The 15516-nt window shown below is 42.9% G+C and overlaps 1 long non-coding RNA gene across 1 annotated transcript in view; it reads left to right on the plus strand.

Annotated features, from left to right (window-relative positions):
* The window catches only part of LOC145720886 (uncharacterized), a 17338-nt gene extending 13646 nt beyond the window's left edge, over positions 1-3692 (plus strand). The window contains exon 2 of the long non-coding RNA XR_014144139.1: positions 3503-3692. This is a non-coding gene — a long non-coding RNA (uncharacterized LOC145720886). The remainder of the gene's footprint in view (positions 1-3502) is intronic.
* The last annotated feature ends 11824 nt before the right edge of the window (positions 3693-15516 follow it).

The following is a 15516-nucleotide window of genomic DNA, read 5'->3' on the forward strand; positions in this document are numbered from 1 at the left end:
ATCCCAGGACCCCGGGATCATGACCTGAGCCGAAGGCAGACGCTTAACGACTGAGCCACCCAGGCGTCCCGAGATTAAGAGTCTCTTATGGTTTGTCTCCCCCCTCCAGTTTTGTCTTGTTTCATTTATTATTATTATTTTAAAGATTTAGAGAGAGAGGACATGAGTGGGGGGGGGGCAAAGGAAGAGGGAGAGAATCCTCAAGCAGAGCACCCCTTATCCTACTGAGTGAGGAGCCTGACATGGGGTTTGGTCCCAGGACCCTGAGATCATGACCTGAGCCGAAACTAAAAGTCAGACACTTAACCAACTGAGCCACCCAACCGCCCCTGAATTACTATTTTTTAAAGTTTCTCAGCTTTCATTTCTAAGGTAGTAACTATCAGTAGATAAAGCCAAAATAAACACAGAGGTCTTTGGGGTCCTCAATAACTTTTTTTTTTAAGTTTTATTTATTGAAGTAATCTCTTCACCCAACATGGGGCTCAAACTCACCACCTCGAGATGAAGAGTCGCATAGTCACATGCTCTTCTGACTGAGCCAGCCAGGTACCCCAATGACTTTTAATAATATAAGAGGATTCTAAAACCAAAAAGTTTGAGAACCACTGGTCTATGAGAGTACATATACATATCATTTATCACAGGATCTGGCATATAAGCACTCACATAAATAGTAGCTGTTAATATGCAGTAGGAAGGAGCACCGGGAGTGGCAGGAGCTAAGACTGAAGAGATAGTTAGGTGCCAGATTGATTGTGAAGCGCCATCGATAGCATTTTAAGCAGGGGATGACATGACTGAATTTTGTACTTTAGGAATCTAATCTGAGAGCAGTAGGCAAGAAGTGGGAGAGATTAGTTCCTGGAAATCTAGCTAGGAGGTTATTGCAATTGTCTGGGAAAGATTTGACAAGGATTTATTTATTTTTTATTTTATTTTATTTTTTTAAAAGACTTTATTTATTTGACAGAGAGAGAGAGACACAGCGAGAGAGGGAGCACAAGCAGGGGGAGTGGGAGAGGGAGAAGCAGGCTTCCCACTGAGCGGGAAGCCTGACGCAGGGCTCGATCCCAGGACCCTGGGATCATGACCTGAGCCAAAGGCAGCCGCTTAACGACTGAGTCACCCAGGCGCCCCTTGACAAGGATTTAAATGAATGTATCTAGAATAGGAAAGGAGGAAAAGACCTAGATTTGAGAAACATTTCTCAAGGTAGAAGCAGCAGGATCTGATACCCGATTGTGTGACATGAGAGAAAGGAAAGAATCTGGAATAACTGTAAGATTTTTTTAATGGGAGACTGGGTAACTAGTATGCTTTTAATAAGATAAAGGTATTATTTGGAAAACAAGATTTCTTGGGGAAGATGATATATATATTGAGCCTGAAGTGCCTGTGAGGCTTGTAGGTTGGGCATCTAAGAGGCAGTTAGAAATGCAGAATTGAGGCTACAGGAATTGTCAGGGCTACAGATATTGTTTCAGGAGTTATTAAGAGATAGATTGCAGCATAAAAGGGAGAAAAAATCATATTTATTGTCTGCTACATGCTATACACTCTGGTTAATGTGCATGGGCAGGGCACTCGTAATTGATGGCCCCAGTTTTCCCTGAAAGGGAAACCTTGTATGAGGGAATGGAGGGGTGGGCAGCCACATGGACTTCTTGAGAAGAGTTTGGGACTGCTCCTCTGGCCTTTAACCACTCTTAATCATTCTCACAGAGAATGTTCCTGTCTTGGCTGAGGTTCTTTCCTTCTGATGAAATAGAAAATTCATTGGAAAGGATGGAAATTCCTTTCTACTTTACCTTAAAATTTAGCTATATTCACAGAGCATAGGCTTTGATACCAGATAGATTGGATTTGAATGTGCTTCTGTCCCTTACTAGTTGAGTGACTCTGGTCAAGTAATTTAAACTTCTGGCCTGTTTCTACATCTATGAGATGAGTAAAATAGCTACCTTGCTGGGTTATTATGAGATTAAGTGAATAAAGAGGGTAAAACAATTATTAGCCCAGTCCTTTATACATAATAAGTACTGAACAAACAGTACTATCATCATCTTCCTCCCAACAACTCTGTGAGATAAATATTATCCCCATTTTTACAGAAAAAGAAAATTAAATATAGATTCAGAAACTTAACTACAATTGACTTTTATTTTTTTATTTTTATTTTTTTAAGATTTTATTTTTTTTTAAGTAATTTCTACAACCAATGTGGGGCTTGAACTCACAACCCTGAGATCAAGAGTCACGTGCTCCTCTGACTGAGCCAGCCAGGCGCTCCTACAGTCAACTTTTTTAAAGATTTATATATTTGAGAGACAGCAAGAGCATGCAAGAAAGTGTGCATGAGCGGGGGAGGGGGGCGGGGGGGCAAAGGGAGAAGGAGAGAGAATCCTCAAGCAGACTTCCTGCTGAATGCAAAGCCCCTCTTGGGGTTCAATCCCAGACTCTTAGATCATGACCCAAGTGGAAACGAAGAGTCAGACAGTCCACTGACTGAGCCACTCAGGTGCCCCCCTACAGTCAACTTTTAAATGGTGGCTAGCATTTGAATTCAGAACTAATTTTAGAGCCCTTCCCCTGCAGAGAAACTATATAGAGTAAGAGAGGAGAACCATATAGAACTCTGAGGAATACCAAAACTTAAGGGGTAAACAGGAAAAGAGATATCATCAAAGAAGAATCAGAGATAATAGTTTGTTAGGGCTGCCATAACAAAGTATTCTGGGCTTAACCAACAGAAGTTTATTTTCTCACAGATCTGGAGGTTAGGAGTCTGAGATCAAGGTATTGTCAGCGATGTTATTTCTGAGGTGTCACTCCTTGTTACACATAGCTGTCTTCTGTCTTCACATGGTCTATACTCCGCACATCTGTGTCCTGATCTCCCTTGGTAAGGACACCAGTTACATTGGATGAAAGTCCCCCCCGCCCCCGACCTCATTTAACCTTAATTACCTCTGTAAAGATCCTATTTCTAAATATAGTCAAATTCTGAGCTACTGGGGATTAGTACTTCAACACATGCATTTGGGGAAAAACAATTTATTATGTATTATAGCATTCTTAATTTTCCTTCACAGCATTTATAACAATTTTAATTATGTGTTTTAATAATAATTCTAAATTATTTATTATATGTTAAATTTCTAGATCTTAATTGTACCTTTTAAAATCTGTCTTGCCATTTTTATAGTCTTTTATCCTTCAGTCATACTTATATTTCCTTTAAATTTATTAAACATACCTATTTATATGCTGTATTATGATTCCAATATGCAAAGTCTCTGTGGGCTTAGTTCTGCTATTTATAATTTCTACTCATTCTCATTCATGGTGCCTTATTTCCTGTTGGCTTGTGTTTTGGGATTTTTATTTGTGAACTCATATTTGAAGAAATTTTAGGGAACTTTTGAGGTCTGGATTGAAGGTACCTTTCTTCAGAGAGGATTTGTATTTGTTTCTTTTCTTTTCTTTTCTTTTTTTTAAGTAGGCTCCATGGCCAGGGTGGAGCCCAATGTGGGGCTTGAACTCATGACCCTGAGATCAAGACCTGAGCTGAGATCAAGAGTTGGACGCTTAACTGACTGAGCCCTCCAGGTGTCCCTGTGTTTGTTTCTTTCAAGTGCCTGGGGATACTACCAACTTGTAAATTACTTTAAAATAAAATCTGAGCTTAAGTTTTTCTGTTTATTCAGGTAATGTGAATTTAGGCTATAAACTCGTGAGAGGACTAACTTGTGAATTCTAAGGGGAGATCTTTTTCCCCTCACTCTGGGCCAAGACTGAGATAAGGATTTTTCTTTTCCATCTCTCTTCCCAGGGTGGATATTTTCTAGTTTGCCCTTTCACTGAGAGTGGAGTCTGCAGAAGTCCTAGCCTTATTCAGGGGCATTCCAATCCAGGTGTTCTTTTTACACAAGCCCTAGGCTTTGTCTGCTATCCCTTGAGAAACCATTAAGATGGAAAGCTCTGTCTCTGGGGGTTAGCAGATGTCTCTAGAACAGGCAATGTGGGGCTTATGTTTTTGGATTCATGTCTGCTACATGAGTAGCAGCCTTATGTTTTTGGATTCATGCTTTTGCTTTTTATATTTGAGCTGGTGTTTTGAGGTGTTTTGTTGTGGAATAGTTGTCAGGGTCTGTCATATTGCTAGAATGGAAGTCTGATTCTTTGTTGAATGTTGGTGCCCCGACACCCTCCTGCCTCCCCCACTACAAAGTTCCATGAGAACAGAGGGTAGGTCCATCTTGCCACTGCTATTTTCTGGCACACAGAAAGTGATCGATAAATATTTATTGACTGTATGAAAGTGGAAAGAAAGGAGTTCCCTGAAAGGCAAGAGGGGAAAAAATTCAGGTAAGGACTGAAAATAGGCCATTGTACTTAGCAATTAGGTCATTTTGAGAATAGATTTTATAAATTAATGAGGGCAAAAGCTGAATTTCACTGCGTTAAAGAGTAAATAGTAGTTGAAAATTTCTTTACCGAGAAATTTTAGAGTGATGAGAAAGCAGAGGGTGGTTGGGTTGAAGAAAGAATGAGTTTTTTTAGAATGAGGGATTCAAACATTTGTAGGTTAGGGAGAATGATCTTCTGGCATGAAAGAAATTACGAAGAAGAGAGAAAGGGGGCACCTGGGTGGCTTAGTCAGTTAAGCGTCTGACTCTTGATTTTGGGTCATAAAATTGGTCATGATCTCAGGGTCATAAAATTGAGCCCTGTGCTGAGCCCGGAGTGGGGCTCTGTGCTCAGTGGGGAGTCTGCTTGAGATTCTCTCCCTCGTCCTCTGCCCCTCCCTCCCCTCGCACACTCTCTCTCAAATAAATAAATATATATTTTTTAAGATTTTATTTATTTGAGGGCGCCTGGGTGGCTCAGTGGTTAAGCAACTGCCTTCGGCTCAGGTCATGATCCCGGGGTCCTGGGATCGAGTCCCGCATCGGGCTCCCGGCTCAGCAGGAAGCCTGCTTCTCCCTCTCCCACTCCCCCTGCTTGTGTTCCTGCTCTCGCTGTCTCTGTCTCTGTCAAATAAATAAATAAAATCTTTAAAAAAAAAAAAAGATTTTATTTATTTGAGAATGAGAGAGAGAGAGACAGAGACAGAGCACAGGGAGGGGGAGGGGCAGAGGGAGAGGGAGAAGCAGACACCCCGCTGAGCAGGGAGCCTGATGTGGGTGGGACCGGGATCACGAACCGGGCCAAAGGCAGACGCTTAAACCAATGGAGCCACCCAGGTGCCCCAATAAATAAATCTTTAAAAAAAAAAGGAAGAGAGAAGGGGCAATTGATAGGGCACAGTATTCCAGAAGAGACAGATGGGAGGGCAAAGTTAAAGCCTCTATAAGGAGATCCTCTTTAACTAAGCAAGATGGGGTGCCCATTCCTTTTTAGGTGGAATGCAAGGTCGTCTACAAAAGCCAGAGGCTAGGACTAGAGTGAGGTACTTGAGGAGGACAGCTCTGGGAAATTCACAAGGAATCTAGCTTTCCATACAGACTGCCAAGTTAAGGCTGCAAATCACACATGAGTACTAGTTCTGACTCCCATAAATGCTATCCCATAAAGCAGCAGCCTATAACCAGAAGTAGAGAAAACACACCTCTATCCCCAATACCTAGAACAACTCTTGGCACATCAGTAGGCAGTTGATAAATATTTCTTAATAAACAAACAAAGATTAGATTCCTTAGAACTGGGGAGTGGTGAGGTAGTTGGGACCAAAGAACAAAAGACAAAGGTAATTGAGGGTGTGGCAAAAGTGTCTTGAGGTAGATCATTGTCTGTGGAGCCTCAGGTGGACAGGGTAAAAACTGACGCCACAAAGGATCTGATAGGCTGGAACTGTAGTTGGTCCAAACTCAAGAGATACAACATTGAAGAATGAATGACATTTTTTAAATAAGATTTTTATTTATTTATTTGAGAGAGACAGAGAGAACAGAGGGAGAGTAGGAGGGAGAAGCAGACTCCCGCTGAGCAGGAAGCCCGATGTGGTGCTCGATCCCAGGACCCTGTGATCATGACCTGAGCCAAAGGCAGCCTCTCAACAGAATGAGCCACCCAGGAGCCCCTGACATTTTTTAAAAGATTTTATTTATTTATTTGAGAGAGAGAGGGAGGGAGAAGCAGACTCCCTGCTGAGCAGGGAGCCTGATATGGGGCTTGATCCCAGGACCCAGAGATCATAACCTGAGCCAAAGGCAGACAGTTAACCGACTGAGCCACCCAGGCATCCCTGAATGACATTTTCTTTTTTTTTCTTTTTTAAGATTTTATTCATATGAGGGTACCTGGGTGGCTCAGTTGGTTAAGCGACTGCCTTCGGCTCAGGTCATGATCCTGGAGTCCCAGGATCGAGTCCCGCATCGGGCTCCCTGCTCGGCGGGGAGCCTGCTTCTCCCTCTGACCCTCCCCCCTCTCATGTGCTCTCTGTCTCTCTCATTCTCTCTGTCTCAAATAAATAAATAAAATCTTTAAAAAAAAAAAAGAAAATCTGTAGATTCTGAAATGGAAGAAGAAGATCCTTACATAAGCTGACCCAGATAACTGAAGCCTAGGAAAGGGGTAGTAAACTTGGTTTACTACTCAATTTCAATGTTTATCCTTTTGGCCTGGGACATGGAACTCAGACTGACTTCTCTTCTTTAAAGTCTGACAATGGGACGTGCAACTGCAGGTTCCAACTGAACCAAGCTCCTGATTGCTATAAGGTGAAAAGGCAATGTGCGCACTATCCAGAATCCCATTAACTAATAATAGATTAATACCAAATTAGAGGTCTCTAGAACATTCCACCAGGCTCTGACCTGGGAGCTGTCTTGTTCAACGTTTGTACAAATGGTTTATTTCAAGAATACTGATGACAGTTGCACCTGGCTATGGTGGTCTACAGTTGGTAGAGCATCGACTCTTGATCTTGAGGTCATGAGTTCGAGTCCCATGTTGGCTGTAGAGATTACTTTAAAAATTAATTCATTTTAGAAAAAAGAACACTGATGACAGATGATCACACTTATAGATAGCAAGAATATGGGAGGGGTAATGAATATATTGTTGGAGAACAGAATCAGAATGCAAAGAAATCTTGGTAGGCTAGACCAAATCTAACAAGATTTAGTTTAAATGGATTAAATGTAAAGTATAGCACAAAGGTTATGTGTGTGTGTGTGTGTGTGTGTGTGTGATATAGGAGATATGGCATAATATGTTTTGAAAATTACTTAGGAAACTGAATAGAAATAAGGGCAGAGTAGAGGGCGCCTGTGTGGCCCAATGGGTTAAGCCTCCGACTCTTGGTTTCAGCTCAGATGGTGATCTCAGGGTCATGGGATCAAGCCCCATGTTGGGCTCTGTGCTTCAATGCAGAGTCTGCAAAAGACTCTCTCTCCTTCTCCCTCTGCTCCCCTCCACTCCCCCTGGACACTCACACTGTCTCTCTCTCCCAAATAAAATCTTTTTTTTTTTTTAACATTTTATTTATATATTTGAGAGAGAGAGAGCATGCACAAGAGAGCAAGAGAGAGCAGGAGCAGGGGCAGAGGCAAAGGCAGAGGGAAAGGGAGAAGCAGACTCCCCACTGAGCAGGGAGCCTGATGCAGGGCTTGATCCCAGGACGCTGGGATCATGACCTGAGCCGAAGGCAGTCACTTAACCAACTGAGCCACCCAGGTGCCCCTCAAATAAAATCTTAAGAAAAAAAAAAGAAAGAAAGAAGGGCAAAGTAGGCAATTAAAATAGAGGATATACAAATGGCATATACATATATATACACTTATACCTATATATATATATACATACATATACATGTATGTGTGTGTTATTATATGAGATAACTTTTTTTAAAAGATTTTATTTTTTCACTTGAGACACACAGAGAGAGAGAGAGAGAGCATGAGCAGGGGGAGAGGCAGAGGGAGAGGGAGAAGCAGGCTCCCCACTGAGTCAGGAGCCTGACGAGGGGCTCGATCCCAGGACCCCGGCATCATGACCTGAGCTGAAGGCAGACGCCTAACGACTGAGCCACCCAGGCGCCCCTATATGAGATAACTTCTATTCATCTTTCTTATTGGCAAAAATTTAAGACTGCTAATACCAAGTGTTAGCAAAAGTATGGGGAAGTATCCAAGGTATTCACACAAGGTTGGTGGGAATATAAATCATTTTAGGGCAATTTTAAAATATATATTAAAATTTTAAAAGTACATATCCTGTAACGTAGCAATTGAATCTTTTAATATTTGCCCCAGAGAGTCTCAGTTGGTTAAGCATCTGACTCTTAATCTCAGCTCAGGTCTCAATCTTGCGGTTGTGAGGCCTGTGTTGGAGCCTACTTAAAATTTTCTTTTTACCCCACAGAGATACTCCTGTATAGCACTAAGAGTCATAAAGAATTTTCACTGAAACATTGTAATAACCAAAAATATGGAAACACTGTGGGTGCAACAACAGGATGTTTAGACTGATACATCCATACTGTAGGATACTAGATGGCAGTTATAAAAGGGAGATAGCTTTATACCTACTGGTGTGAAGAGTTCTCTGTAATGTGTTAAAGTGAAAAAAGATGTAGAACAGTACAAATCGTTTTACATATTTCCACATGTAAATATATACCCATGTAAATATGTAGGAAAAAGTCTGGAAGGATACATAACCAAAATAAACAGTATGTATCTCTGGAAGGAAAAGACCAGGATTTGGGATAATGGTCAAAGAAAACTTTGGATTTGTCTGTCATTTTTTTGAATAAAGATTTTGATCCCTATTATTTACATGTTTTGTTTTGTTTTTTTTTAAAGATTTATTTATTTATTTGAGAGAGAGAGAATGAGAGAGAGCAAGCACATGAGAGGGGGGAGGGTCAGAGGGAGAAGCAGACTCCCTGCCGAGCAGGGAGCCTGATGCGGGACTCGATCCAGGGACTCCAGGATCATGACCTGAGCCGAAGGCAGTCGCTTAACCAACTGAGCCACCCAGGCGCCCTATTTACATGATTTACAGAGTAAATGCATTCATGTTATTCATGAAGTCAAAACAAATTAAAACAACCCCACCTCACCCAATAATTACACCTGTAGGTTTTCTGTAGTAACAGTTATATTTTATTTTTTTTTAAAGGACTTTATTTGACAGAGCATGCACAAGCAGGGGGAGAGGCAGGCAGAGGGAGGGAGAAGCAGGCTCACCGAGCAGGGAGCCTGATGCGGGGCTCGAACCCAGTACCCTGGGATCATGACCTGAGCCAAAGGCAGACGCTTAACCGACTGAGCCACCAAGATGCCCCTGTAGTATCAGTTTTAATGAGTCAACAGTGTGGAGCACCTGGGTGGCTCAGTTGGTTAGGTGTCTGCCTTTGCCTCGGGTGGTGGTCTCAGGGTCCTAGGATCGAGCTCGACGTCAGTCTCCCTGCTCCGAGGGGAGTCTGCTTGTCCCTCTGCCCCTCCCTCTGCTTGTGCTTTGTCTCTCGTTGTCTCTCTCTCTCAAATAAGTAAAAATCTTTAAAAAAATGAGCCAACAGTGTGATAGGGTAGGCAGTGAATCTAAGGATGCCTAAGGCTCTCTTACAGTCCAAGCCCACAACCAAGCAAGTGATGGTTTAGTTCTTGCTCAGTCAGGCCCCATCTGGACCAAACTTAGCACATTGACATATTTGAGCTCTTCCAGAAAGCAGCCAGGGTCATGCCAGGAGTGCACATCACACATCAAGGAGAAATAACTGAAGGAAGGGAGAATGTTTAGACTAGTGACATGAGATATACAGAGATGTAGAGCATTTGATACTTGAATAGTTTTAAAGATTTATTTATTTGAGAGGAGACAGAGCGAGAGTGCACACGCACATGAGTCGGGGGAGGGGCAGAGGGAAAGAATCTTCGAGCAGAGTCCCCGCTGAGTGAGGAGCCCCACATGGGGCTTGATCCCACAACCCATAAGATTATGACCTGAGCCAAAACCAAGAGTCATACATGCAACCAACTCAGCCAACCAGGCACCGCTATACTTAAATAGTTTTAATGAGGATGAAGATAGTAGTAAATTTCAAGACACTGGAGTTATTCAAGAAAAGCCTGAATGATCACTTGTCAGGGATGCTGAGGAAGAGATCAATTCAGGAGGAATTAGTTGGAACTAGATGATATTCAAGGTTTCAACTAACTTTAAGAATTTATTTTAGGCGATTAACATAATAAAAAATTTAAAAAAAAAAGAATCTATTTTAAATTCCCTTGGCCTCAGCCATATTTGCCAAACCCCAAGTCCCTAAAACTCCTTTCTTTTGAGTTGTCTTATTATAGAGAGGATGTTAACTTTTCCTTTTTTTCTAAGATTTTTTTTTTTAAGATTTTATTTATTTATTTGAGAGAGGGAGAATGAGAGACAGAGAGCATGAGAGGGAGGAGGGTCAGAGGGAGAAGCAGACTCCCCGCTGAGCAGGGAGCCTGATGCGGGACTCAATCCCGGGACTCCAGGATCATGACCTGAGCCGAAGGCAGTCGCTTAACCAACTGAGCCACGCAGGTGCCCTCTAAGATTTTTTTGTTGTTGTTATTTTGTCTTGTTAAGGAGGCTCCAAGCCCAGTGTGGGGCTTGAACTCAGAACCCTGAGAACCCTCTTGACCTGAGCTGAGGTCAAGAGTCAGATGCTTGACTGACTGAGCCACCCAGGCACCCCTTTAAGATTATATTTTTAAGTAATCTCTACACCAAATGTGGAGCTCGAATTCACAACCCCAAGATCAAGAGTCTCATGCTCTACTGACTGAACCAGCCAGGTGCCCCAGAGGATGTTAACTTTTCAAAGGTACTTTGGCATACTATGAACTGGAAAGAATAGTCTCAATTCCATGAGTGCCAATTAAATGCCTCAAAGAATACAAAGATGATTATAATTGGAATGCTTAACAAGTACCAACTGAAGGGATGTAATAAAAAGTAAAAGTTTGTCTCCCCCTGCCTCTGCAAAATTTATTTCAGTGGGAGAGATTTTCCTCTGACATGGATGAAAATTCCAGCATCCCTCCTATCCTTTCATTACCTTTAGGTCACAGTCTTGCAATCACTCTAAGCAAAAGACACTCTTGATTCAGAAATATATTAAGAAACACATGAGTCTTCATCATATGTGAGGATTTCTCCCCCCCACAGCTAGGCCTGCCTTTATGGAAGAAGGGTGGTTGGCTTCTCCTCCCCTTCTGCTGCAGGTCCTTCTTTACTTCCTGGGTGCTGACACTGTGAGCTCTAGGAGTGGAGCGGAAGGGAGACGGTGAAACGCTTCCTAGGCCTGGCTGATGGCGAAGGCTGATGGTCTCATGGGCATTTGTACGGATCCACCAGAGGCTTCCCTGCTGGGCCTTTCCAATGGCAATGTCAGCTTTCCTGACACAGAGATGACGCATTGTTTTTCTACGGCCACCACATCCCCTCTCACCTTTTTGTTTTCCAGAGGTCCATTCTATGCAGAACCCTTTGTGAAGAATCCCACTATGCTTCCACAAAGTTCTCTTGAGTAGGATTTAAACTGGCTCCATACTTGGCTTCCAGGATTAATGCATATTTGACCTTTTGTCAGAAGGGAGTGCAGTTACTACCAAGATGTAGCTGTTTACTTGGTTATCTCGGGCTTTGTTGCTAGCCAACCTTTGCCTTGAATTTTCTCTGCCATGAGTCACACACAGTCTAATGACCATCCTCTACCCAGAGACAAATATCAAATGCTTCAGTGGTTCCCTCAAGGCCTCTCTTTCTAGGCTTGAGGAGAAGAGAGAAGTGCTCCTGACTGCTTCTCCTTGGGATTTGGTGCAGCTCACAACAGGGTAGTAGCTGTCTCCAAAGAAATCTCTTTTGAAAACCCTGTGTATCTACTTTTTATATGAATAGAATTTCATATCTATTATATCTCGGTACTCTAGCTGAAACATCCAATTTAAAATCTTTCTTTTTTTAAGATTGATTTGAGAGGAGCGCCTGGGTGGCTCAGTCGGTCAAGCATCTGCCTTTGGCTCGGGTCATAATCCCAGGGTCCTGGGATCAAGCCCCGCATCGAGCTCCCTGCTCAGCGCAGAGTCTGCTTCTCCCTCTCCCTCTGCAGATCCACCCCCCTGCTCGTGCTTGCACTTTGTCTCTCTCAAATAAATAAAATCTTTTGTTTTAAGGTTTTATTTATTTATTTGACACAGAGAGAGAGAGCATGAGCAGGGGGAATGGCAGGTAAAGGGAAAGGGAGAAGCAGACTCCCCATGGAACAGAGAGCTGGACTGGGAGCTCCATCCTAGGACCCCAGGATCACGACCTGAGCTGAAGGCAAATGATTAACCAACAGCCACCCAGGCGTCCCTAAATAAAATCTTAAAAAAAAAAAAAAAAAAAAGACTTGAGAGTGAGAAGCGCGTGTGAACATGAGTGGGGGCAGGGGCAGAGGGAGAGAACTTCAAGCAGACTCCCCACTGAGAGTGGAACCCGGTGTGGGGTTCGATCTCATGACCCATGAGATCATGACCTGAGCCGAAACCATGAGTCGGTTGCCTAACCAACTAAGCCACCCAGGCACCCCCCAATTTAAAATCTTACTAAAGGGCACCTGGCTGGCTCAGTCTGTAGAGCATGTGACACTTTTTTTTTTTTTGTAAGATTTATTTATTTGGGGCGGGGGGGGGGCAGAGGGAGAGAGACTCCAGCAGACTCCCTGCTGAGTGAGGAGCCTGACGCTGGGCTGGATCCCACAACCCTGAGATTGTGACCTGAGCCAAAATCAAGAGTTGGATGCTTAACTGATTAAGCCACCCAGGCGCCCTGAGCATGTGACTCTTGTTCTTAGGGGCCTGAGTTCAAGTCCCACATTGGGTGTGGAGCTTACTTTACAAAAAAAAAAGAAAAGGAGTGCCTTTGGCTCAGGTCATGATCTCAGGGTCCTGGGATTGACCCTCACGTGGGACTCTGCTCAGTGGGAGTCTGCTTCTCCCTCTCCCTCCGCCTCTCCCCCCAGCTTGTGTGTGCCCTGTTTTTCTCTCAATCTTGCTCTCTCAAATAAATAAATCTTTAAAAAAGAAAAAAAAGAAAAGAAAAGACAGGTACTCTAAGTGCCTTGTCAATAAATAAGTAAGTAAATAAAATTTTATTAAATATAGGGACCCCTGACTGGCTCAGTTAGTGGAATGTGTGACTCTTGTTAATCTCGGGGTTGTGAGTTTGAGCCCCGCACTGGGGTGGAGATTACATAAAAATAAAATCTTATTAAATATAAAACATAATCTGCTTTATCAATTCTGCTTTACAGCCTTCCCTGTTTCCTACCTGGGGTCTATGTGATTCAGTCATACTTCACAGGCCAATTCATAGGGTAGTCAGCAAGTTGTTCTGACATGGTCTGGGCATGTTCCCCTTTAGCGATAAAAAAAAAAAAGAAAAGCCAACCCAGGGCCTAGGGCTATACAACAATTCCACTGCCCATGAGATGGAAAGTTGAGGACTCCCTCCCTGATCTAAACCTAGTTCTCCATGAGGGTTGAACAGAGGGCATTGTGATTTGGTAGAACAGCCATGGATTTTGAAGTCTGTCAATTACCAAGTGACCTTAGATAAATTACCTTTTTTGAGCTTCATTAAAGTTTTGTAAAATATATAATAGTCTTTTAATTCAAAATTTAATTTTTAATTACACAATACATATTCTTCTTGGAAAAAACAAAACATGGCAGATGAGACTAAATTTCCTTTGATCACCACCTTCAAACGCACTCCTTAACCCCCTCCCCAATGGCCTCCCCGAGGTAACCACAATTCTCAGTTTAGTATTTATCTTTCCAGGCCTTTTTCAGTCAAAAAAAATTTTTTTTTTCTTAAGAGAGAGGGGTGGGGGTGGGAGGGCCAGAGGGAGAAGGGGAGAGAGAATCTTAAGCAGGCTCCACAACCAGTGTGAGCCTGATGTGGGGCAGGGCTCGATCTCACAGTCCTGAGATCATGACCTGAGCCAAAATCAAGAGTCGATGCTTAACCAACTGAGACACCCAGGTGCCCCTCAATCAAATCAGTTTTACCTGTAAAAATAGGATAGTAATATCCATTCTGTGAGATAGAACAGTGGTGAAAATGCAAGTGCAAAATGTTTTCTTCTTTCTGTTTCCTCAGTGTGTTGGAAGGAGCTGAGACCTCCTGCAGGAAGAGAAATCTTACTTATTTCCGGGGGTGGAAATTCAACAGACATCATGCACAGAATCTACAGTAGGAACAAGTCTCAGCTTGTTACATTGACAGACCCAGCCTCTTCTTGAATAGGGGTCTGCTGAAGGAGGGTAGCCAGAGCCAAAGGTCCAGACAGTATTTTGTCTCCTTTTTATTCTTCCATTTTAGCCAGGCAAGTATAAGTTAATGTCTTGTGTCTTCTCTTCCCTGTGGCTTTCATTTTAAACTGCAGAAAGGAAGAGATCATACGCCCAGATTTTTCCTCCAAAACAGCTTTCTGAGTACAAAGACAAAGCAACCCCTCACCCCCCAATTCTGCTCTGCTATCACTCCACAGGACAAGGGTTACTCCCACAATAGCTTTTTCCTACTATCAGGGAGGAAGCACAAGCCAAGATTCCCAAAGGCACTAGGGGTTGGTTCCCAGGTGCCCCAGAGCAGGATTTTATTTTAGCATAAGAACAAATTCCATTTACTGAGCATCTACTTTGCAAGCCATGATACAAGTTTCTTTACATATATCTAATTAATTCTAACAAAGTCATATAAGTTTTGTATTATAATTATCTTCTTATTACAGATGAAGGGACTGATGCTCAGAAAGGTTAAGTACTCTGGTTTTTTTTGTGGGGGGGCAAAGGGAGAGGGAGAGGGATACAGAATCTTAAGCAGGCTCCATGCTCAGCACGGAGCCCAACGCAGGGCTTGATCTCACAACCCTGACATCACAACCTGAGCCAAAATCAAGAGTTGGAGGCTTAACCGACTGAGCCACTCAGGCGCCCCCCCCCCCCCAGTTCTTCTGTTCTTAAACTGTGACTTCCTGAGGCAAAGGAGATATTTAAGAACAGTACTTGTCAGTAGGAAGTGGTATTATGGAAGCAGGAATGAGAAGCATGGAAATCTGTGGAGAACAGAAGAGGTAGGGTAACAGCAAATTAAGAAAAATGCATGTCCCAGCAAGAACTGCCATTCACCCCTACCACTCAGCCTGGGCCATGCTTTAGGGGTGTGTATAAACAAATCTCTATAGCAACCATCTGGTTTCTGTCTTTCTACAACAACACAGGCTTGCATGTGTCTAAATATGGGCACTGGTGAGGATGAGTGTGGCTGGGGAGGGGAAGTCACAGCTGAGTCAAGAGAAAATTGTGCAAAAAAGGCAGATTCCTTTGGTATGCTGTCATCTACCTCTCCCAGCCCAACCCCAAGGTAGGAAAGGGCTTAAGGCCCTGATCCCTCCTTGATTCACAGTCACAGTTAAGAGCTAAGCCCTGCATACATTTTGTCTTATTTTAACCAAGTATGTAAATTCTCATGCAG

Source organism: Leptonychotes weddellii, chromosome 4 (assembly GCF_054177405.1).
Source record: "Leptonychotes weddellii isolate Sample4059 chromosome 4, ASM5417740v2, whole genome shotgun sequence".
NCBI classification, from domain to species: domain Eukaryota; kingdom Metazoa; phylum Chordata; class Mammalia; order Carnivora; family Phocidae; genus Leptonychotes; species Leptonychotes weddellii.